General features: G+C 41.1%; 1 protein-coding gene and 1 long non-coding RNA gene across 5 annotated transcripts in view; one reads left to right on the forward strand and one right to left on the reverse strand.

The window, feature by feature from the left end:
* Positions 1–6,472: 6,472 nt before the first annotated feature.
* Positions 6,473–7,463, reverse strand: LOC120561239. Its single transcript, XR_005639577.1, has 3 exons — positions 7,272–7,463; positions 6,817–7,099; positions 6,473–6,724 (listed from the first exon to the last, which is right to left on the reverse strand). It is a non-coding gene; the product is annotated as an uncharacterized LOC120561239 (long non-coding RNA).
* A 7,867-nt stretch (positions 7,464–15,330) lies between these two features.
* rhobtb4 (Rho related BTB domain containing 4) overlaps positions 15,331–24,546 on the forward strand; it is a 43,929-nt gene continuing 34,713 nt past the window's right edge. Inside the window, exons 1-3 of one of the 4 annotated variants that reach the window (XM_039802990.1) lie at positions 15,335–15,480; positions 15,848–16,166; positions 16,214–16,371. The gene's annotated coding sequence lies outside the window, so the exon portion shown is untranslated. Of the gene's footprint in view, positions 15,481–15,847; positions 16,167–16,213; positions 16,372–24,546 lie in introns of all 4 variants that reach the window. The other 3 variants (XM_039802989.1, XM_039802988.1, XM_039802991.1) reach the window with 3 other exon arrangements.

A 24,546-nucleotide genomic window follows, 5' to 3' on the forward strand; every position in this document is an offset into this window, starting at 1 on the left:
AAGTAACTGGAACAGTACGGAGGGAGGGAAAGATTGGTCAAGAGAGATACATGAAATAAGCAAAGGATGGAAAGAGCAGAGGAGGTATAGAGCGGAGTAAAAAAAACTTCAAGAAAGGGCTGAGAGTAGAGAAGACATCACTTTTCACAGAAAAAACATGTGGAGACAAACAACAGCAGTTCTTTTATTCCTTGTTAACTAAGTCAATAGTTCTGTGAGACGCTTTAGTCCCGTACACAGCCCCGGGGCCACTCACGCTGTGTACTGCTACAATACTTGTCAATAGTCGGCTCTTAGGTGTTACACACAGCTGAGCACACAATGTTGGGGAAATCAGACCTTTACATGAGCTGTTCTCAGATATGGATTTGAATCTATGTGGACTGTGAATGCATGTGTGTCAAGTAATGAGGGTATTAGAGCAACATTCTACCACTCATATTCCCAACTTTGAATTCTTGTATTAATGAGAGTCACATGAGAAAAATAGATCCTGTAAGAACTTCAACAAAAGGCCCCCAGTGGTACGACATGTCACTTTAATAAAATCGCAGATAACCACACTGATCGTAAGACTTTTTGAGAAGTCATCATGGCAAGATTGAGTCACTGGGCTTTTAGTTTATATCCACGACGTTCCACTTCCGGGATTGGTCCATTAACGCTGGAAATTCAGCCGGATGTCACTCTTTACGGCCGGATGTCCGTTACCTTCCGCTTTCTTTGTGTTGGCATTCTAAACTCTGGTCGATGTTTAAGGACTATGGTTAAATGCTCCTAAGATATCTGCAGGGTAAATCCAGACAGCTAGATAGACTATCTGTCCAATCAGAGTTTTCTGTTACACGACTAAAACAACCTTTGAACGTATGTTCACATGTTCCACCAAGACAAGTTCCTTCCCGAGGCTAGTTTGCAGCGGCACCGGGGCCCCGTCCGGCGCTTAGCACCGCCCAAGACAATTGCGATTGGTTTAAATAAATGGAAATAAACCAGGGCACATTTCTTTCCCATCGCGGAATGCTGTGTGGACTAGCCAGACCCTCTTCCGCGGTGCTGTGGAGGTAGGTCTGGCAATCAGCTGTCTAGCTATTACGGCCTTTTTTTTCAAGTCTCTCACTCTTATGAATTAAAATTGACACGTTTGTCAGTGCACAACTGTACATGGGCATTGACCAAGCACGGATTGTTAAATACCATGCAACAATACAAGTTGATTCATCAGGGCTAGTTGTGATCTTTTGTGTTAGCGGGTGGTAGTTATCTGTATGTGTGTTTGTGTGAGTGCCACAGCATGAATATATTTTGAGGCTGTTTGTTTGTGTGTTTCTTCATTATTCTGGTGCAGAAAGAGCAATTTATCCCATGGCCATCCAGCCTTGTGGCAGCTGCCTAGGCCTGTGTTGCTAAGCCTACTGGGATAGAGCCTCACCAGGGGGGATGAAGTGCCTAAAGCCTCTTCAGCCTGCTGCCACAAACAGCCCAGCTCTCTGACGAAGCAACCAGGAAACCGTCTCCTGTTGACATGCTGTATAAATAGATCTTCCATTTTCAAAACACTTAAAATGGGAAGGAGGGGGGCACTACAGACTGACAGACCTGAAAAACTGTCACTGCTGACTGACAGACATGCACACATAGAGGAGCAAACTAAATCTAGGTCAAATAACATTAGCAAATGCGCAGAAAATAGCATGTGTCAGATTGTTTTTTTGTATATGTTAGTTTGGGATGGTGATGGCATGATGGGCTGGCCTGCTAAATACCATGATTGCAGCTAAGTAAATATTGCTTGTAAAGGGTGTTGCTAATAAGACTGATTAATAGTGCTTACTGATAAATAGATCCCCCCAAATGGTCGAGGCAGATGGCCACCCACCACGAGCCAGGTTTTGTCCGAGGATTTTGCCTGTTAAAATGAAGTTTTTCCTTGACGCAGCTGCAATACAGTAAGTCCAATTGTTCTTGGGGGAATTGTTGGGTCTCTGTAAATTATAGTGTGGTCTAGATCTACGGTACTTTCTCTGTTGCGTTTGCTGAGATAAAGGCTGTTATGATTTGACACTATATTTGATATTTTAATTTAATTAAAATAACATGCAGTTAGGACTGTTGGTTTTCAGTATTTTTTAGTGTTGGCTAAAATGTTTCTGTAGAATTAAAACACTGGCACTGTATCATAGAAGTACCAAAAAGCTGGCATTAAATCCCTGGTGAATTCTTATTCTTGTTTTCATACTGCAGAGATATTTTTAGATTTGAACCTGTGTAACTGATTTCTCTGGCCACTTTGGAACAACACTGACATATCATCAACGAAAAGTTGATATGTTAAACGTGTTAGCAAACAGTTGCTTAATACACATTTAGCTGTTACAGAGCAACATTATCATACATTTGGAGTTGAGTTTTTGGTCACCTGGCAAAAGTAAGTCCAATTTTCATTCTCTTTTAGCTCTGTTTTTGGTCTCCACCAACTCCTGAGGGAAATATCTGACTCTTCGTCTATGTTTACATGAGCAGGTAATGTAAACAGTGAGTTTTTAAAACATTTTTGCTAAAAACAGCTGCCTGCTGTAGCAGAACACGACACTATGAGAGCGATGAGAGTGAATCAAATCAGTTAAGTTGCGGACCGTGCAGCTGAAACCCGCTATAAAGCCCTGAAGGCCAAGGGAAGATAATTCACTGCATTATTGTTTTCACACTGCCATTTGATTATGTTACTATAAACATATTGATTATATCCACTTTAAATCATGGTTTTGCTAATTTAGACTATTGGGGCAAACACTCTTCTAATATTTGGAGTAGTTTAGGATGGTTACATTACATTATTTTTATATGGACTTTGTAATTATTCTATCTGACTGATGTGGTCAAATGGTATGCAGCACACTATGGCAGGTGGAACAAGTAAGACGAGGAGAGAAAGGGTGTGTAAATATCTGTTATTTTGTCTTGGTGATTGTGATAATTGGAATGTGGAGTGACTGAAGTGGCTCACCCAGTCAGCAAATATGTATTGACAGATATGGGTGGATAGCAGGTGCAGTGCTTTAGCTTTGATTTATTGCTACAAACTCAATTATAGTTGAGCCATGCCAACCTGAATCCACCCAGCGCTGCAACCACAGCTTCTATGCATCATTAGGCTGTACCATGGGAAACCACACCCACATTTGTCCTTGCAGGACAATCCATGGTGTCAGGCACGGTTAGGCGGGGCAGCTTAGAATAAAAAAAGATGACATGAGGCCATCCTTGAATCCAGGAGGAATTGTTTTATCTGATATTATACCATTTAGGTTGTTAAAAAATGAGAAGTGAATACATGGTTAAGTGGACACTGACCATTTACGTGTAGTCCATTATACAACAGCTATTAGTCCGTCCGTCCTGCCCTCTCTGCTAAAACACACACACACACACACACACATATACACACACACACACACACACACACACACACACACACACAGCTTGCATATCCCCAGTAACATAATTTAGAAGGCATGGGTAGGCAATGGGACTTAAGTGCATTAGATTAGAGTAAAATAAACATGATCAGACCCTGCCATCTGCACTGGGATAGCATGGTTGCCTAGCACTGGGCACTGTTTGAATTGTCTGATGTTGTGCTGACGTTGGAGTGTATGTTAGTGTGTGTGTGTGTGTGTGTGTGTGTGTGTGTGTTTATAATTATGTGTGTATGTGGCCATATGTGCAGACGGCACCATTGAAATGATGATGGATTCATTTTCTACAGTCTTCCAAAACAAAGTCTTGTCAGATTTATATCAGTGTTCTGTATACAATTCTGTGTGTGTGTTTAGTCTAGGTTTAGTTTTGGCGGATATTTATTATAATGCTAATATGATCAGTGATAATTACTGTGAAAAGAGCCCGGATAACTTGTTTTCACACCCTTCTTTCAGTAAAGAAGATTTTATCATTAAATTAATATACTTGCATTTTTGTATGACAAAACTAGCCTGGCATGCTTTGTGTTGTTTATTCTACTCAGGAACATATAATATAATATTATAGATCACTCACATGGTCAATGTTGAGAAATTTGCTTCAAAATCTCAAAATGTGGTTGCTTTTAATTCCCAAACTCTTTTTCTCAAACATAAACACCTCTCTCATCACCTTGAGCGAGTGGATGAGAGAGTTATTGAGTCTCAAATTAGAGTCACAGCAATGATAACAACAATATCCGGCAACCCATTTATTGTGCTCTGTCAGTGACACTGCTAATAGGGTTAATATGAAAGAGATTAATGGGTGTCTTCAGGGAACAAACTGAATTTGAAATACATAAACATTTCCATCAAACATTGGGTCATGTGTGTTCTCATTTTCTCTGCATTGGCACATAGGTGTGTGTATGTGTGTGTGTGTGTGTGTGTGTGTGTGTGTGTGTGTGTGTGTGTGAGAGAGACAGTGTGTGTCAGACAGAGAAAGAAAAGAGAGAGAAATGCAAGCTTTAGGGGTGGACCAACTTGGCATTCACCTCAGTAAATATCATGCAGAGGTTATCTGGTGCACCAATGGAAAATGTGTACAGAACATTAATTTTAATTGTGTCAAGATGTACAATGTTCAACAGCCCAAAAACAAAAGAGTGCATTTAGCATTTAAAAAAAATCTATGGTAAGGGAACAAATGTGCATGGTGAATTTATAATATTTATTTTTCTATGGTATTTTTAATGTAGGTAAAACAAAAAGGAAAGTGTTTCATTTTTAATGTTACCCTAACAGTACCACCACAGAGACAGTAGTTTCATATAGAACCTGCTTCAACAGAGGGCCTTCAGTTCACCACTGGTGTGTGTGTCACATTCTTGCTCATGTGTGTCAGTGGTTAAATAGGAGTTCATTATTCAAGGCAGCATTTATTCTGAGAAGACAAGGAAAGTAATGAGAAGTACAGTACAAGAACAAAGCATTTTAGTTAAACATGTATATTGAGCGTCAGCGTCAGTTCTGGCAGGTCAAGTAGTCAAGACGCTGCTAACCGCTGTTGGCCAACAACACTGTCGCATCAGCTGAGCTGCATCAGCTGAGCTGCCTTCCCTGCTAAATGGCTACACTCAAACAGGGTGCCCTACTTAAAGCTGCTTTAGTTTGCTCCTAACTGCTTGATGCTCGCATCTATGCTACCCACCTCCTCCCCTGCTCCACCTTGTCGTATATATAACGTGGAATTTGCTTCTATGTCATCGTTGCTGCTCTGTTCATATGGGGGAATAATTAACTCATTAACAGAGCCATACCGCCAAATTTAATTTGTAACTTTACAGTACTGTTACTTTACAGAATTACTTTAGTTTTTTTCGATTGCTAAACGACAGTGGGCACAACTGGAGTCACGTGCAAAACGCTAACTACAGTCTGCACAGCAGCAATTCATGTGGACCAAACTCTAGTTCGTTTCTCATTGCTTGAACACAGTTTTCAAAACTCTACACACTTATCCCATGACTTTAACCACAATGTGCACAACACTGTGGATTTACAGCACTTTGTTCAAATGCTAACACACTGCTGTCAAAACTAAACCACACATTCAAAACAAAATAGATTTCAGTCTGGTGCCTATCGAACACTGCTGATTGCAATTTTAGCTGAAAGCCTAAGCAGGGGTCTTGTTTTAGACTAGTTAGTGAACATATACAGCATTTATACAGAGAAAGCTCAGAAAGCCTTTTTTGTATACGAACACCAAATAGTTTTTTCCGATTGCTAAACGACAGTGGGCACAACTGGAGTCACATGTGCAAAACTTTAACTACAGTCTGCACAGCAGCAGTTCATGTGGACCAAACTCTAGTTCGTTTTTTCATTGCTTGAACAGTTTTCAGAACTCTACACACTTATCCCATGACTTTAACCACAATGTGCACAACACTGTAGATTTACAGCACTTTGTTTAAATGCTAATACACTGCTGTCAAAACTGTTAGTTTTTCCTCAATTGCTTAAACACATTTGCCCACTCTGACATCACATTTTCAAAACAGTTAACACACAGGATAAAACTGAAGCTCAATGGCCAAAATGACTCATTTTGTTAGCAAAATGCTCTAACACTCAAAACATTAAAAGCATGCAACATAAGCAAATATTGCCATCAAACACAACTTGTGGTCAAATTAATTTATTCTTTCAATCAATCATTACACAATGGACAACAAAATACAGCCATCAATATGAAATATGACACTTTACAAACTCAAATGGATACTGAAAAAAAAATAAAAAGCTACCAAAGGAAACTTATGGGTGGAAATACTTTTTTTTTATTAAAAGATATATTTTATCTTTCACATTTAGGCCATTCGTTCTTGACGATTATGCCACAGGTTCTCGTCAACATCGCATTGAATGTTTTCCCTTGCAATGCACTGAGGGAAATACCTCCTTGCATGCACAGCTACGTTCATGCGGTGCTGGTTTTCTTTCAATGAATCAAGAAATGTGATGAGGCGTTCTGTATTGTATGGGCCAATGGTTGGTATGTGGCAAAGGACCCAATCATTGGAGATGGGGGCACACATGGGGTTATTGGCACCCCTCTGACCTGGCACTGTGACAGTGGCCCTCTGCCCAATGATGTTCCTCCCGCATCTCCTCACTTTACAGAGGTTGAAGCCGGCTTCATCCACAAAAATGAATTTGTGATGTGCCCCTTCAGCTTCAAGCTCCATTATTCTCTAAGAAAAAGAGCAAATTCACAAAGCAAATTACAGTATCCCAGTCGCATGTAACTATGGTAAACAAGGTATTACAATAACAAAATCTGTACCTGCACATACTGGAATCGTGCCTCCTTTACGATGTCAGAGTTTCTTTGAAATGGAACTCGGTAGAGCTGCTTCATTCCGACATGGTGTCGTTTAAGGTCTCGATCTATAGTTGCCAAACTCACACGGTTTATATTTCTAAATGCTCCCTGATCTTAAATTACTGCTGCCTGGATTTCACGCAGTCTGATTGCATTGTTTGCCACTACCATATCTACAATGGCAGACTCCTGTTCAATACTAAATATCTTTCCTCTGCCACCAGTGTGTGGCAATGTGTGGATCCTATAAAGTAAAAGCAAAAAGCATGTCAAAATTGACATTACTGTATGACAGTCACATAAATGGGATTGATAAAACATCTGCATTACTGTAGACACAGTTTGTTCTGCTAACAGGGCAATAAAGTAAAGCTGAAATACACAGTGGTATACATTACAGTAACACTGTGAATTACCTGTTCTCATTCCAAAAAAGCCTGACAATAGATGCCACAGTGCTCCGAGTCAGAATGGGCTGGACCCTTTGTCCAGCCTCTCTAAAGCACAAGCCATTATTGATGACATGGTCAATAATTGTTGCCTGAATTTCATTTGAAACTTGAGCTCGATTTTGTCCTCTTGCTGCTGCAGCTCCTCCACCACGCATACGGGCTCCTCTTCCTCTGGCCCCTCTGGCCCCTCTGCCATGGCCTCTTACTCTATGGCCTCTTTGATCCATGTTTGCAAATAGCAACACAGAGGTGGCATCTTTTATAAATGGATGAGGACTGATTGCTGATTGAAGAGTTGTGCAAATGAGTTTCACACAGGTGCATAGAGTTTTATAATTATGCAAGTACTTTCTATCAGCTGTGAATAGATGTTTTCCTTTTGTTCAACACAGTGAATACAATAGAGTTCAGGGTCTTTCAATGAGATCTGTGGTAACTGTTTTGACAAAGGGTGTGAAAAATGTGTGAAACAAATGAAAAAGTGTTAAAACATTTGCAAGAGAAGACTTCTGCTGTGCTAATAATGTGATGATGAAGATAAAGTGGATCCCAGTTTCATTTAGTGTGTCTTAGCAAATGAGAAAAACTGTAACCACACATTCAAAACAGAATAGATTTCAGTCTGGTGCCTATCAAACACTGCTGATTGCAATTTTAGCTGAAAGCCTAAGCAGGTGTCTTGTTTTAGACTAGTTAGTGAACATATATGGTATTTATACAGAGAAAGCTCAGAAAGCCTTTTTTGTAATACAAACACCAAATAAGAATGAAACAATTATACACTGTACCGTTTGAGAGAAACAGGTAAAAGAGCAAAGATACCAGTATGTTCAGGTAAGATGTCTGAGGTTATGTACACAGCTATAAAAAAAAAGTGAAAAACACTATATCTTTACAATACTAAAACTGCGTTCTTACTGTTTTTCAGAAAGTAATGGAGGTGAAAGCAATAGAAACACAACATTCATTTGTATTTAGAGATGATGCAGATATCCAATGTGATGAAGAAAACTTGCCACATGATGCTGGAGAGAGGCAGGATTAGTCACACTATTCTTTGGTACTGTTACGTATGTACCTTTAGTTTTTTTCCCCCAGTAATTCCATAAATTACTAGAGACAAAATACTTTATTGAAGAAAACTGCTGATTTTCATTCCTTCTTGTTTACCTTATGTAAATTTGGTATGCTATACAACCTATATCTGTTCCTTAAATAAACTGTTGAGTAGTGTCAAGTCACACAAATTGTTCAAACTGTAAAGATGAAAAAGTTTGTAATTTCTGTATTGGTGTTTGATGCTAGTGTTTTTACCCTCAGTGTGTTCTGAGTGACGGTGTGTGTTATCTCAGTGAGGATTGTGCATAGTGTCTGGCTGCACTGAGCCTGTTTTGAGACGTGTGTTAAGAGTTGTGTTACTTTGAATGAGTTTTGCAGGTTGTGAACTGTTTAGCTCAGGTGACTGTTGGCAATGCAGACTGTAGTTAGAGTTTTGCACATGTGACTCCAGTTGTGCCCACTGTCGTTTAGCAATCGGAAAAAACTGTAAATGTCGGATTCATTCTTCAGAGATGGTGTAACTTTTGTCATCATGGTCAGGAAAGCTCTAATTCAAGTGCATGCTTTTCATAAGTAAATAAGTAACCTTGTCCAGGGGTATGGTAACTCAACAGCTCATTTCTAGCGATGCTCTACAATCACAACTGGCTGCATCCCAGTATGAGCATGATGTGGTCTTTAACTCTTTTTTTTTTTTTTGAGTTTCCCTGGCTCTTTCTTCTCCCATAAGTCTCTACTTAGACAATACTGTTTAAAAATTAAGAATTTGGAACTGTAAACTGCTCATATTTAGCAATGTAAACATAAAGAAAAACATTTTGGTTGCAAAGTATTTATTCAGCTATTATTTCTGATTAGAATTCTATTTTTTCTAATGAATGAAAGAATAAGGATAGCATGCGTTGGGTAAGATAATACGAATACATTTAGTTCTTAAAGTTTCAAACACACATTTTCATATCAGAAAAGATGGAGTGGTGCCCTACTGACCCCCTTACCCAAAACATTCCACAGTTGTTCTGTCACTCACCATTAATTCACATGCACCACCAAAACACATACATTACTGTAAATTTGTGCCCATATACATGTACACACCCACACACACATTTTTTTAACTTTAACTGACTGTATCTGACTTAATTATTGTCAGTTAATTTTTGTATTTTTTTTGCTAAACTCCCGGACATGAACTATAAATGACACCTTTGAAAAGCTTGCGTCATAGTATCATCAGTACTCTCACATGGTGTATAAGAGAGCGAGGCTGGGAAAGAGTCTTGCCTCTGGCTCTGACTGTTATATTGGAACTTTTGTACTCTTTGTGCTTCATCTGCATAGGGTAAATCATTTTAATAGAGGATTTCAACTCCTCTGATAATGCCAATAATGCCAAAACATTCAGAGAGGTTACTGTATGAAGGAGGTGTTTCAATATTCTTGCTCAAATTATAACACATTTAATCACAATGACAATGCGTAAAATGGGCAAGAAAGGCTGGAGGAAGGAGAAGGATGATAATCATTGTTTTGATATAAACCAGTGAAACTCTAAAAGCAGAGATCTGTGTCAAACACACACTCTGCAGGAGATTAAAAACGTCAAAACCACAATACTGGGTAAAGGATGCGGCTTTTGAGTAAATCCTGTCTTTTAGTTTTGTTTTATCAACTTAGTACCTGTCCCCTCCACCCATCTGGCCTCCTGCCTGCCAGCCAGGACACAGTCAATGATATGTGGTAAATGGAGCAGAAGTACAAACACTGCAATCTGTTCATTTGTCCTGAGAAAGCTGTCCGACCTCCGTAAAAAACGCAGTGATCCACCGTTCCACCCTTCCATTATGGCCAGTCACTCTCACACCACATGCCTGTGTGAATGCAGGGAGGGAGAGGAAAGAGAGAGAGAGAGAGAGAGAGAGAGAGAGAAGTTTGGCTGTGAGAGAAAGTCAGAGGAGAAGGGAGATGTGACAGACCTCTTGCTCGACTCACCGGTGAGGATATAATGACACATGATTGTTGGAATTGTTTCAAGTGAATACATGGTTAAGTGGACACTGACTATTTAGGTGTAGTCCATTATACAACAGCTGTTAGTCCATCCGTCCTGCCCTCTCCACTAAAGCACACACACACACACACACACACACACACACACACACACACACACACACACACACACACACACACACACACACACACACACACACGCACACACACACACACACACACACACACACATATACACACAGAATCCAAAGGAGACTTGAAGGACCAGACCGTGCATAAATATACACATCTGCAGTTCATGGGTGTGCTCCTGTATTTTTCATTAGAGGAATGAGAACAACAAAGACTTTAACAGCTCATAAATATAAAGCCCTCTGGATAGAATCTCAAACCTCCCGTTCCCTGCTGAGCGTCATAGTCGCATAAACAAGAGACAGAGAAACAAAAAGAAAGAAGGAAGGAAAGAAAGAGAATGGCAGAAAGAAGAAGAGGGAGAAAGATGGGAAAAGAAAGACAGGAGAAAATAGAGAGAGAGAGAGAGAGAGAGAGAGAGAGAGAGAGAGAGAGAAAGAGATCAGAGTTTGTCTGAAAAACACAACCAATGGATGTCAGGGCAGAGGGAGCTGTGCTCGTCCCTGTTTCCATGGCAACCCAAATGTGCTGTCGTTGCAGTGACGCCAGTTGGGAGCATTGCGTCGTAGCCGTGCTGACATGAGCCACACGTGCCAATGTCCAGCTGACAGCACTGAGCATACGCCAGTGTCTATTCATAGCACCTAGAAGTGACACTCGGGACGGACACAGACAGCCCAGAGTGTGGCCCAAGGAGGCCAGGTGCCCAAAACTGAGAGGGTGCCGGCCCAGGATTGGATAGCCCCCCTTTTATAGAGGTGGATGGATGCATGGAGAGATTGAGCGATTAACTCATAGTAGGGGTTATGTCATCCTTTCTCTGATCTCTGTTCACACTGACAAAGTGACATCTGGTCCCTCAGTCACCACAAATAATTGCACAAATCCCTGCTTTTTTGAGATCTCTAAACATATATGCACATGCACAAAGTGTGCATATGTGCATGGACAACATACCCACAAATAGGACAAGTGATCTACACAAAACTGGTGGGGTCATGCAGGGTCAAACAGCATTTGTTTAAGGCCCAATGGTTCAGGGTTTAAGTTCAGCTTTATTTGGGTGCAAGGTCCAAGTCAGATGCAAAAAGGTAGCATATGAAAATGCACAACATTCTGAAATATAGACAACATAAGAACACGGTGCAGAAAACATATATATGATGGTATCGCAGAAAAAAAAAAACAACCTAAAAATGCATAGCACCAATCTAGGAAGTATTAAAGCAGGTAAGATGGGTTTTGTAGAGTTTAAGGGGAGTTTTTTTTCCAAACTGCCAATTCCTGAAATAACAGATTAGTGACCTGTAGTTGATTAATATTTAAGAATCTAATGACCCACCACTTCCTAACTCAGCAGAACATTGGGGTAAGAGATGGTTGTGCTTTCTCTGTGTCTGACTCAAAGTCATTACTACTTTAACATACAAAGTATCTGCCTTCTACTGTACATCTTCTTGTATTTTGTCTTCAGAATCATGTTTTGAATCAAATTAAATCAACTTACATTTAACTGTGTGTAAATATAAAAAAATGTGGAGACTAACTTACATTTTAACGCCCCTCATCCCATCAAAGCAGAGTGTCAATGTACGAATAAAAGTAGAAAGAACTGTTCTTCTGACAAGATGGCAAAAATAATGCTACACTCACTCAAAATTTAACAGCAAGTCTCTGTTGAAAGGCCCTGGAATCTCATGTTTTTTCCTGACATGCACAAGTGTTTAAATAATTTTGTATTTAAAAAGAAATTTGATTTAAAACATCTCCATTTTCTCTTGAGACTGTGGCTCAAATCAACTGGAAAGTCTCATGAAATAACTGTTTACAAATCAATAACCATGCCACAAAGTGAAGTTGTAATCATCTTTCTGAGCACGGCTGAATATGATGCCAATTTACCTTCACACCACACAAATGTGATACAGTTGGCAAGAGGGCTGGAAACACCAAGTCAGTGCCTCCTTTGTGAGCGATTGTTCAAGCTCAATTGATACTTCTGTGACACTGCTTTGTCTGAGAGATCAGGCAGAAGAATAGCAGAGGCTCTGAGGCGAAGAGAGGCCCATTGTGGTCAGTCAGCGTCCAAAGTTCGACGGCTGGTGTCGAAGGCCATTGTGGCTCCTAACATGCCACAGTAGAGGTACAGAGTTGCTGAGTGAAATCGATCTGAGCGGGGACAAAGATCACTGTTTTGTGTGCATGCGCTTGTATGTGTATTTGTTTGTGTGAGTCTATGTGCTGTGTTTGTTTGTCGAAATTCAGCCGACGCAGGCCTTTCACTCCCCTGGGATCAGCAGTTTGCCCTCTCAGGAGAGAGACTGACAGAGAGAGGGGTGAACCATGTGGACGCCCCCATTATGCCCCTATTGTGCCCATGTGGCTGCATCAATAGTGCTATAGCAGAGGCCACTGGCAGTGGAAAAGTGCTGTACAAGACACTTTGAAATAAAGGTTCATTACACCTGTGTGCTGCACGAAGAAGAGAGGGGACAAAGGGCCCAATGAGAGCAGAGAAGTGGACAGACTGAATACACACAGTCGCATGACCGTCAGTGTGTCATACTGAATGTCAGCAGAATACAGTAAACAAAGTTTGTAGAATTGGAATTAGGCTTTCTTTTTATTTCTTTTTATTTTTTTAGCATTCATCCCAACGGTATCCATTTGATGGCTACAGCAGGGTGTCCCACCACCCGTCTATACTGGTGTGTGTGCATCTGCGTGTATGTGTGATGACTGCTCCATGCCTGCTGGCTACAGCCTGAGGACGGTTGCCTAGGACTTGCATGCACGCTGAGATCAGAGCAAGCCTGGGCAGGTCGCTTCATTCCCTTTACAGGACAATGGCTATTTCAGATGCTTGGCTGAGCAGGAGTCTTAGAGAATCTTTGAGACACAGGGGGCCTCTCACAGCCCCAGCCTGACATTTATGTTTTTGCCAAGTTCAAGACAGAGTACATGCATACACCGAGAACAGCATTCTTTATTATTATTATTATTTTTTAGAAAGGCTGATGGAGGCTAATGCTAAAACGCTTTTCTGACAGCTCAAATAAAAAGGTCGACACTGAGGCCTGAATTAGAGTGCTGATTTATTCTTGTTGTGTCATTTTGTACATTACGTCCTGTCCCTGCTTGTTTCTAAGTGGAAAATGAATACTCTGTAATTTGATTAGATCTCCATAACTGAGCTCAGCAAAACCTTGAAAGCACCAAAAGAGTCTATAAGCTTCACACAAGCTGTCTGGCTGTTGTTAGAAGAACATGATGACTGCAGAAGTCGTTCCATTCAAAGGGACCCAAAGGAACCCATACAGAAGGATGTTGTGTACTGCTGTCATGAGGCCAGTGAGTACACCGTTCCTGAGGACATGCTGCGGTTTTACTGGGCATCTCCTGGGTATCGGTGTCAGAAGAGCCAATTAGGAATGTGTTCAAAACAATAAATCTTATATAATAAGTAATATAAGTCTATATGTTGATTAGACTGAGCACAATCTGGGAAACTGAACTGTCTGAATAACAGTCAGGACACACATCATTTCTAGTTATACTGGTACACCACAGTTTCTGTACTGAACAATGGCTGTGGGCAGCATCCTCCCTGTGAAGGGTGGTGACCTACTGTACTATACAATAGCATTTTTCTCGACTTGAACATCCGCCCAAATAGATTCAAAATTAAATGGGTGGGTAGTTGTAAGGATAAAAAAAAAAAAAAAAGGTATAGAAAGGCTGCTACGCAACCTTGACCAAACAGGCAGGTTTGGCAAGTGGACATGATGAAGTCAGCAGTGTGTCCGACCGAGCAAGGAGGACCTGCTTTCAAGCTATAGAGGCGCTGAGCACCAGCCCATCTGAAGTGCTCTTGAGCAACATCACAACATCTTCCTGTATATTTTCACGCTATATTATGTACATATGTGTAATGATATTACAGTATATTAAATGTCACTTTGTATTGTGGATAAGGCAGCTACTAAAAAATATTGTTGAGTAATCCTATGACTATTTTCTTGATTCATCGATTCATTATTTGGTCAATAAAATGTCAGACGGCTATCACAGTTTCCCAAAGCCTAGAGCCTAAGGGGATGTCTTCATATGTCTTGTTTTGTCCAACCAAAAGTCCAAAACTTAAAGATATTTTGTTTACCATCATAAAAGACTAAGAAAACAAGTGAATATTCACATTTAAGATAGTGGAAACAATGAATATTTGGCATTTTTGATTGATTGATTATCAAAATGTTTCATCACTAATCAATTAATTGTTTTTAAGATTTAATTAAAAAGTTTAAAACATACACAGGTCGACTAATACAATGACATTTAGCCTACTTATTATGCTACATTATTGCATAAAGCCTAAGCTATAATGTAGGGCTACATGTAGCCGATACTGTAGCTGACAGCTGCCACATTTCTGATCAAAAATCACATGCTTGTAGTATCTGAAAAATCGAGGTTTTCATTCTTCTGTAACATTACTTTTGAATTTCTTAAGATGGTAGAGTGCTATAAATGTACTATACAATTCCTAATTAGAATATGATACATAATATGAGGCATATGTGACACATGAGTCCCTCAATAATATCATAACCATTTTATAGGGATCTTCTACTAACTCCTTGCTGTGCGCACTGCCCGGCCTGGAGGCTGGCACTCTGTCTACTTTATGAATGGATGGGTGTGACACTGGTGACTAGCAATGAGACTGTCGTCACTGCGCTCGTTGATTGGCGCTGGCGTGCAGCGGCTGAAGGCTGGTCTAAAGTGAAACATAACTGGGCTCTGCCACGGCTTGGGACAGACAACGAGAGAAGGAAAGGGGAGGAGAGGAGAGAGAGAGAGAGAGAGAGAGAGAGAAAGAGAGAGAGAGAGAGAGAGAAAGGGATAGAGAGAGAGAGAGACAGCAGCGTCAGCCCACTCCCCAGCGAGGACTAAACTTCTGGCGAGAAATTTGGTGAGATAGGGGACTAGGATAAGAAACATGGGTGCGGTAGAATAAACAGCAAACTGACTTTCATTTTAGGATGTGTTATTTTTTTTTTTAACATTATAAGTAACAATAATAGTAGCCTAATAATTAGAAATCATTAGAGATGAGATGAGATCAGACAGATGCGATAAGGATGCAATGCATGCGAGCTGATAGCAAATCGTGGGAAAATCCCTCGTGCATCTGTGATGTAAGGTCAGAGTCGAATCATTATTTAAGAAAAATAGACTCGTCCAGCCATAACGAGCAAGCCCTGCTGTGTAAAAACAAACAGACAGACAAAAGAAAGTCGTGGTAAGGGCTCCCTCCTCCATGTGCTCCCTCCTTGTAGGTGTGACAGAAACAACAAAGGGACGTGGAAAAAGCTCGCATCAGGACCACAGGCGGACAACAGCCCAGACAGATCGCAGAGCACAATAGCGGGGGCCCGCATAAAAGAGCATGTCTGCTGCTTTTTTTGTTGTTGCAATATGCAGCAGTCTTCATGTAGCCTAATTACATTCCTCCTGGCGTCTCTCGGCTGCAACAGTCGGGAGTCTTTTTCTTCTGTCAGTTCTGTCAGATCGTCAACAAACACACGCATTTAGAAGCGAAGCCGATAATTTGACGACGGTCAAGTCCAGGCTGGGACGGAGCAAGTGTTAAAACATGTGAGTTATGATTAGATGCTATCATCCGGAGATGAATGCTCTTGAAGTGATGCCTAGTGTGTTTGTGCCTTGCAGGAGAAGCAAGAGACGAGCGCTGCCCAGAATAAACTGAAAGGAAAAGAGCAGCGGAGAGAGGTGTGAACTGAAAGTGGACGTCGAGGGGAAAGACACCTGAACTGATTCCAGAGGTGAATGTCTTTTGAAGGTAGGAGGCACGGGGATCATTGCCCTGTGTTTTAACTTGTTATGCTCGCAACAAAATGGTCTACAGTGCAGACCACATGTGGATAGATAAGCTAAGGATTGCATAACGGTACAGGTAGTTTAGGTTGTTGACAGTTTTTGCACTTATGGACCAACCTCAGGTTGAACTTGACTGATTTTTAAACTTTGGACAGAATTTGTTAACATGTTTGGGAGATAAGACCCTAAAAAAAACGCATGCTTAGACCATGATACAAACTAAAGTGTATGAACTCAATTAGGGTGTGTCACTTTAAGTCAACCCAAGGCAAAAATCTGCACATGTGGCTTCTGACCTCAAGGGGCAGTTTAATTTTATGGCAAGTCAACGTTAATTGCCTCATATGCTTTTGTTCTTAATTCTTTCTAAAGTATAGAGATGTTGAGTTAAAAATGGCGTAATCACAAAATGATATTCCAAAGATATCACACAATGTTACAGTGAGGAATGATAGTGGCCTAGGGATAAATATGTTTTAGAAAAAGCCAATAGGCCTACACATGACGTGTTTTTTTATAAAAATCAAGGAGGATGTGATACTATACAGTATGCAGTCAATACTATAATGGTTCTTTTAGAACATTGATGCCCAAATACTTAAATTGCCACAATTTTAATACCATCTCACTGTAAGTACCTCACACTCAGTGTATTTCCCTGTGGAGATATTTAATAAAAGGTTGGCTAAGCCCAGGTCTGCTTTATACTACTATAATCAGGGTTTCTTTTGCGATACAGTAATCAATCAGTGAGTTAGTCTGTGCTTTGCAAAAGTTTAGTTTACTTGGCTTGGTTCCAGAATCAGATATCTCCACCACCAGCAGCCTGGATGAGTGAGTCCAGATTGAAGGCATAGCTGAGGAGTGGAGTCACTCTGGGTCCTACAGAGCCAAACAGTGGCTACTGTAAGCCAAAGAACACAAAGGCCAAAGCATGGGAGGACACTTGGTATCTCTGACTATGGCTCAAACAGCATCCATTTATCAGCTCCACCAGCAATGCCCACAAGAGGTTTTTTTGTTCCTTCCTTCCTCTTCATTTTTCTGACACTGTAAGCACAGAACAGATGGTGGGTGTGAGGGGATGGTTTTGATAGAGTTGACATCGGTTCCTCCGCTCTGTCCCACTCTTCTGTGTTTTTCTATAGCTGTGGAATTTGAACCATTCTTCCTTTGGGGTGAGGCCTGTTCCTCTGTCTGCCCCTACTCAAAGGAATAGGGTTGTCTCCAGAGGGGGCTGTGAGTTTGTGAGTGTGTGTGTGTGTGTGTGTGTGTGTGTGTGTATGTGTGTGTGGGTAACTGGGGCTTTCCAGGAGAGTTGCACACCAAACATTCCTGGCTGCTGGATGGCCATCCAGCGAGCCAAGTCCACACAGCTGGGAGTCATAGAAGAAGCTGTGTCTTTGTGTGAGTTTAGCAATATCGCGCACACACATTCGGTCACATGCACACACCTGCTGACACACAGAAACATACACATTCAGAGTCTGCTTCGAGCCCACACCTCCCCTCAACTGGATCCGGAATGAGTGGAGGCTGTGAGATGTGTGCTCGGGAAGGTTTGTATTGTTTGTATGTGCGTGCATGTATGGCTGCATACGTGTACGCAAGGATGTGGAGTTGTGATTATTAAAATGCTACAGCGATCCTTATTAGATTACTCAAATGCACATTTTTGGACGCCAACACAGGCATTCACACTTATTAAAGAAAAAAAAGAAAAAATAAACTAACACAGACTCACAGTCACCGTACAACAGTGTCTTCTTCTCTTACCAGCACCACAAGTTGTTTGTCCTCTTAAGTACGTTTTGGAGAAAGAAATCATGGTGGGGGGAGCGAGAGAGAGAGAGAGAGAGAGAGAGAGAGAGAGAGAAGCAAGTGATTGTGTTGGTGATGGCAACTGTGCACTTTGTTTCTCTCTTGTTGGCTGCCTCTTTGGTTGTTTTTTTAAACAGGGTGTCAGTGAGCAAAGAATGTGTATGCAAGAGCAGAAAGCAGAGCAAGATAGCAATGAAAAAGTTAAGGAGCATAGGCCTTGTGTGCTGGGAGAAGAGAAGATCAAGAGAAGAGAAGAGAAGGAGATTGTTTGAAAATGACTAAGAGAGAAAATGAGCTGTGGAGAGTAGAACGGAGGAAAAAGGAGTGCAGATCCTGAGGAAGAGGGACACGAAGGGGTTTTGGCTGAGGGGAAACTAGAGCAGAGCAGGCTGAGGGAGTGAGAAAGAGAGCAAGTGAGAGAGAGAGTATGTCAGGCGCTAGACTGACTGTAAACACGCTAAAACCTCACATCTTCCCACCCGCAAGTTTAAATAGAAAAGAAAATTGTGAAGAAAGGATTTAAATAGAAGAAGAAAAAAATAAATAGAAACAGTTACCCTTCCTCCTTCTTAAAGAAAGCGCTTTGTTAGCTTCTCAGAGCAACAAAAAAAAAAAAACTCAGCACTTTCACAACCAATTCCACGTGTAAAACTCCTTTGAACATCTGTCTTAACTTCCTCTTATGTGATCATCCGCTGCCCTGTTTCACTAACACAATCTACTTTTACTTTATGGTTGCGAGAGTGAGTGTGATTAGTTTTATAGTCCTCTGCAGCTGGTTTGAATTACAGTGAACAAACAAATGTCATCATTACTTTGGTCCATTTAACAATTACAGCAATATTACAGTAATAACAGTAATAAATTCAAATAAGACGCATATAAAACACATCTTTAAAAGTCCAGACAGCTCGTGTGTGAGGGAGTGAGTGTGAGAGTTTGTGTGTGGGGAGAGACTTGGATAAGAAGGTGTCATGTTGCCAGCGAGGACAGGACAGGGCAGGGCCGGACCAAGAGGGCAAGAGGAGTAAAGAGAGCCAGTTCATTTCAGGGAGGGAGTCTTCGACCATTCGTGGCCGCTCAGACAGCTCCGGGCTGGGCTGGGGCCGGGATCTGACAGGGGGCTGTGGCTAGAGATCCACAACGGCTGCACTGATAAGGGGGGAGGGGGGGATGTATTACACACACTCTCACTGTTGACACAATATGGGGAAAGAGTTCTGGGCCGAAGGTTTTTGCAAAGCTTCATTTTTGGTCAATGCTTTCAGAATGTAATTAATGAACACAATCACATAATTTCATTTTTGTATGCCATAGTAGTTCCTTAAATCAACCTCAAAAAGTCAACTTCAGTGGTTATTTCTTAGTGTCACTTTCTGTCCTTCAGGTTCTGTGTCATTTTCTGTCCACCGTCACCTGTAGGAAACTTTGCCTGCTCACATGTTTGACGTTGTGTGGCTTCAAAATGACAAGATAAGACAGGTTCAGGGTCAGGGTCAGGGTCAGGTATAGCATTCTAGCTGAAGAGGAACGAGGCTGCTTTAAAATGGTTGGTGGATTGACTGGGCATTTCCTTCCTTTACCAAATCTATGCACCTTACCGAATACGTGTTTGTGAGTACTTGCACGTGTGTTCAGAAAGAGACAGCATGTTATGCCACAGACACCAAGAGGCACAGATTGGTTGCTTGGCTGTAGCTCCTTTCTATTTATGTCCATGTTTGTGTGTGTGTGTGTGTGTGTGTGTGTGTGTGTGCTTCCGTGTATCATAATGGTGTGGATCACTGCAACACAGATATCTTCCTGTGCATCTGCGTCATTATGCATGAATATTTTTGTATCTGTGCATCTCTGTATGCAATTTGATCCCTGGGTGTCTCTTTCTTTAGCATCTGCTCCTCTCGTTTGTGTTGGAAAGCCGATCCACTTGGGTGAATTGGCTCCAAAGTCATATGACTGAGGATATGCCAACTAGGTATTTAGGTGTGTGTGTGTGTGTGTGTGTGTGTGTGTGTGTGTGTGTGTGTGTGTGTGTGTGTGTGTGTGTGTGTGTGTGTGCTGCAATGTTGTCCTTTCATACCCTACAGGAGGCTGACCCACACACTAACCACTTCCCATGCTTGTATGGGACAAACAGCCCCATGTGTCTGGCTTCTGAGTCGTTCACACACAATGGTAATCTCTATCTCTCTTTTTCAATGCCTGCAAGCCTCGGCTGTCCGTCTCTCTATCTTCCTGTTTGTTTTCACAATTGTCTGCCTGTCTATCCACCTGCCTTCCTCTCATAACTCACATCCCATCACACGCACTATTCTGCGGCTGTAGCTTTCATTAATTGAGAGTTAACAAACCCAAGTTAGCACCCTTAGCAAAATCACAGTGATTGGCTGTGTTTGGGTGAGGGAGCAGGAGTTTGTTCACAGTTCAATTTTCTTGTTTGTCCATGAGAGACAGTTCTGGGAGATGCCACAGCATGCTTAAAGTCACATAGACATTTGCCCTCATGTCAGTTTAGCACTGCTTGTTGGTATTTGGACACTTGTGATCCATGATGCGATGGAGAACAGTGGTTAGGTGGTTTCTTTAGGTTTTCCATGACATTGGATGTTGCTGTGTTTTGGCAGTTAGTTGCTTTGATTGTACCCGGAAAGCATCTCATTTCTCTGAGTGCTCTCATGATACATTTCCCTCTTGCACCGCTCCCCACTCTGCCTTCCTCACACCCTAACCTAACAGTATCACAGGAATGCATTCAAAAATCTTCCAACACACCCAAACTCATACACACAGACATACATATACAGACACGATGACTCAGAGAAGAACACGAACACCTGAACCCACATTTGTAAACACCTTCATAAAGACATAAACACATTGACACATGCGTATGCTCTCTGCCTGTCTACTGCCTCTGTCTCTTCTCTAGTAATAGCTGAGGCTTTAAACTAATCTGTAGTGTGAGAAACCCAAGGGTGCCATTCCTGCTAATCAGGGTCAGGCCAGTTTCTGTGTTGGCAAGAGGACTCATGAAACGACAGGATTGTAATCCATAGTTGTGTTAAGTTTAAGGTGTTTCTCTGTCTATTTTTATACATTTGCATTGTTGTCTTTGCGCTCATAACACCCACATGCATTTGATTTTTGCAGTGTCAGGAGGCTGATGCAACCTGACTGACACACTCTGTCTCTGTTGCACACACACACACACACACGCAGTCGCACGCACGCACGCACACGCACCAAATTTGCTAGATTTGAAGTTGCAGATGAGAGCTCTGTCGTCATCCCAGTCAGTGTTTGTCTGACTCCAGTCTCTGCGGTTTGCACCCCATGGAAATCTGAAATTGACTACACCGAATATATGTGGTTTGGTTAGCCAGTTTCAGCTCAGATCTTTTTTTAGTCATTGCATACTCCAGGAGCCGTTCCCTTACAGTAATCAAAACAAATTTAAGGAAAACGTTCATAAAACGTAAAAGTCATGTTTGTTTTTTGTTTTTCAATAAATGAGAGTACAATGGAAATTAGAGTAAGCTGATTATATATCAATCAACCATATTTGTAACTGTAAATCAATACAATTCAATGGCAACACACTGAAAACTGGTTATACTGTGTGAGTTATAGCTGGTATATAGATCGATCTATATAATATATCACTTTGTAAATCAGTCACAGTCATCTAAGGACAGAACATTTTCAAATTGTCATACAGTCTGGCAATAAAATAATCTCCCTCTTTGTTTCCCTCTCTCTCTCTCTCTCTCTCTCTCTCTCTCTCTCTCTCTTTGTCTCTCACTAGAATACATCTCATTTCAACATAAATATTTAATCAAAATCATTCCTATTTAATATCATGTGCTACTTAATACCGATGCATTTCTCAACAGAGGTCATGTTATGCAGACATATTGACTTCCTGAGTGTTGCTATGCTCCATTATGGCTGTTATAGTTTTCTGTTTAATTGCTTTATACTTCCCCCTCACCACGATGATCAATAATACAGTAGGGGCATACTGTTTATTTAAACTAAGTGGTTAAAAGCCATAAACAATTGCAGATTTGTAAAGGTTACATTTTGTGCACTAATTCCCAGTGTATCTCAGTGTGTTTCATCTGAACAGTTCTCTGGTCTCACTGACCTCTGTTCACAAGTGGTTTGGATTAGCTGGGATCAACAGTAGTGCACCATCCAAAAGAGCTTCCACTCTGTTGCCCCTTGCCCTTATTCCAATGATTAAAGCCTGTGTGGCGGCGCTGCAGCTTGGCAAATGTATGACATGTGGTCACATTGTGAGGTGACTATTGTATGCCAGTTGTATCACCAGGCCACGGCGCAGCAGTGCAGAAATAACTGGACACCAGTATAGATTTTTCCATCACACTATTTTAGGATGCCCGCTGTGCATAGTGTATCCGTTGTGTGTGAGCATGTGTTTGCATGCATGTGCCGTCTTGTTTCACCATATATTCCCGCAATTGGAGTGTGTGCATGTTGACCTCCATTTGTTCATTATATTTGTGGTATTGCATTCCACTGCTGTCAGGTGAAAATCATATCTTTGTATCTGAGGATTTTTTGTGGCCAGCTGAAGGATTACATGCTCCTCTACCGCCTGAGAAAATGCTTTGACCTCTTGGGGTTATAAAACCCACTCAAAGCTCTGTTGAATAAAATCCAAACTGCATTGCCATTGAGATAAATGTGTTGCTGTTTTGCTGTTTTGTCTGTGAGATGCAAGGTTTTCACCTCACAACAGGTTGGTTTTTGTTTGTGCAAGTGCAATACAATATGAGGAACTCTAGCAGAATGGATAAACAACGTGCAGGCTATTTGAAGTAAACACAACAAAGGACCTTCCTGTTATGCCTCAGCTCTCTGTACTTGTGGTTTATCTGCCTGTCTGTAATTTGTTTGCTTTTTAGACTCCTGTTCTTCTCCTCCCCTCCATTTCCTCCTCCTCTATTTCTCTATTTGTGAGCAACAGTGTTTTGAAATAGAGGCAGACTGATGCTGGATTTTTTAGATTAGATATGTATGATTAGTCATGTTGAAAAAGGACAACATATTGGAATATTAACATTTGACATTACCCCAAATCCCTGAAAATTGGTTATTGTGGTTATGATAAGATACAAATGTATTGAGTTAGTTATTTTAGAGTTGATACGTTTAACTTAACTTATTACAGTTAAATACCACAATTTACTACATTTCCATTTATTGCAACATATACAGCAATACCAATATACTGTATCTTTAATAAGCCAGTAGCAGCTGATTAAAGCAGCACAGTGTAGCATTCAGGCTCTAGTGGTCAAGGCCTATAGAGCAGTTCTTCTTAACTTGTAGGTCATTTCTAAAAGTTATTGAAATAAAACTGTAAATCACTCTGAAGTTTAACTGGTCACCACCTGTGGACATATGCAACCTGTGATGAGGGGGTCCCAGGTAGACTTTGCTTCATTTTAACAGGTCACAAGCCAAAAAGGCTGGGATTCTCTGCTATACGGTACTTTGCAGAGTTTGCTGGGTTGATGTACCGACTGTGTGATTTTTGCTTCTCTGTGCCAGACTGATGTCCGGAGGTGTTTGTCTTGGCTTCACTCTCTGTTTGATCAGGCTGTTCCTGGAATACTGACTGACCTGTGCCGAGGCCAAATGCATCTCTCTGCTCACAACGTCAGCATTTTCCCCTTGCTCCTGTCCCTTCTCCTGGTAACGGTTACATTGGACAGAACTTTGCACAGTTTCACTCCATTTGAGTCATTTGTAAGTAATTATAAATCTAGCAATATGACTGGGCCTGTATGATAATGCATTACTAGATGACTGCAACTTAGTGCCCCCTTCATATTAATTACTTATGTTTTTATTGGTGCCTTATATACTTTTGTCTTCATGTTGTTGTTGTGTTGTTTGTTTAGGTTTGGGAGCTGGTATTGCAAGACAAATTTCACAAAAGTGTTATCTTATCTTAAACAAGCAAAGAAGATTTTTCTGTCTATGTTTTAGAGAGCTCCATTTGCCCTCTCTCACCTTTTCCTGTTTGTTGTCTGATCTCAACCCCAGTCCAAAATTTACTCTGTTAAATCCTCACCTGAGTGTGAGAGTGTTTGCGGACCCGTCTAAGGTTCATAGAGGTTACCTACATTCCCAACATCACCACAGGTAGTAGTGAGGTGTCAATGCCCAGTAGTGGATTGAATGTTTATTTGGAAAAACCTCCTAGCAGATGACAAATTACAGTTCTTTGTTGTTGGCCACCCATTGATCTGCCATTAATGGGCTGCGCAATAATGTTCTTAAA

Source organism: Perca fluviatilis, chromosome 6 (assembly GCF_010015445.1).
Source record: "Perca fluviatilis chromosome 6, GENO_Pfluv_1.0, whole genome shotgun sequence".
NCBI lineage: Eukaryota > Metazoa > Chordata > Actinopteri > Perciformes > Percidae > Perca > Perca fluviatilis.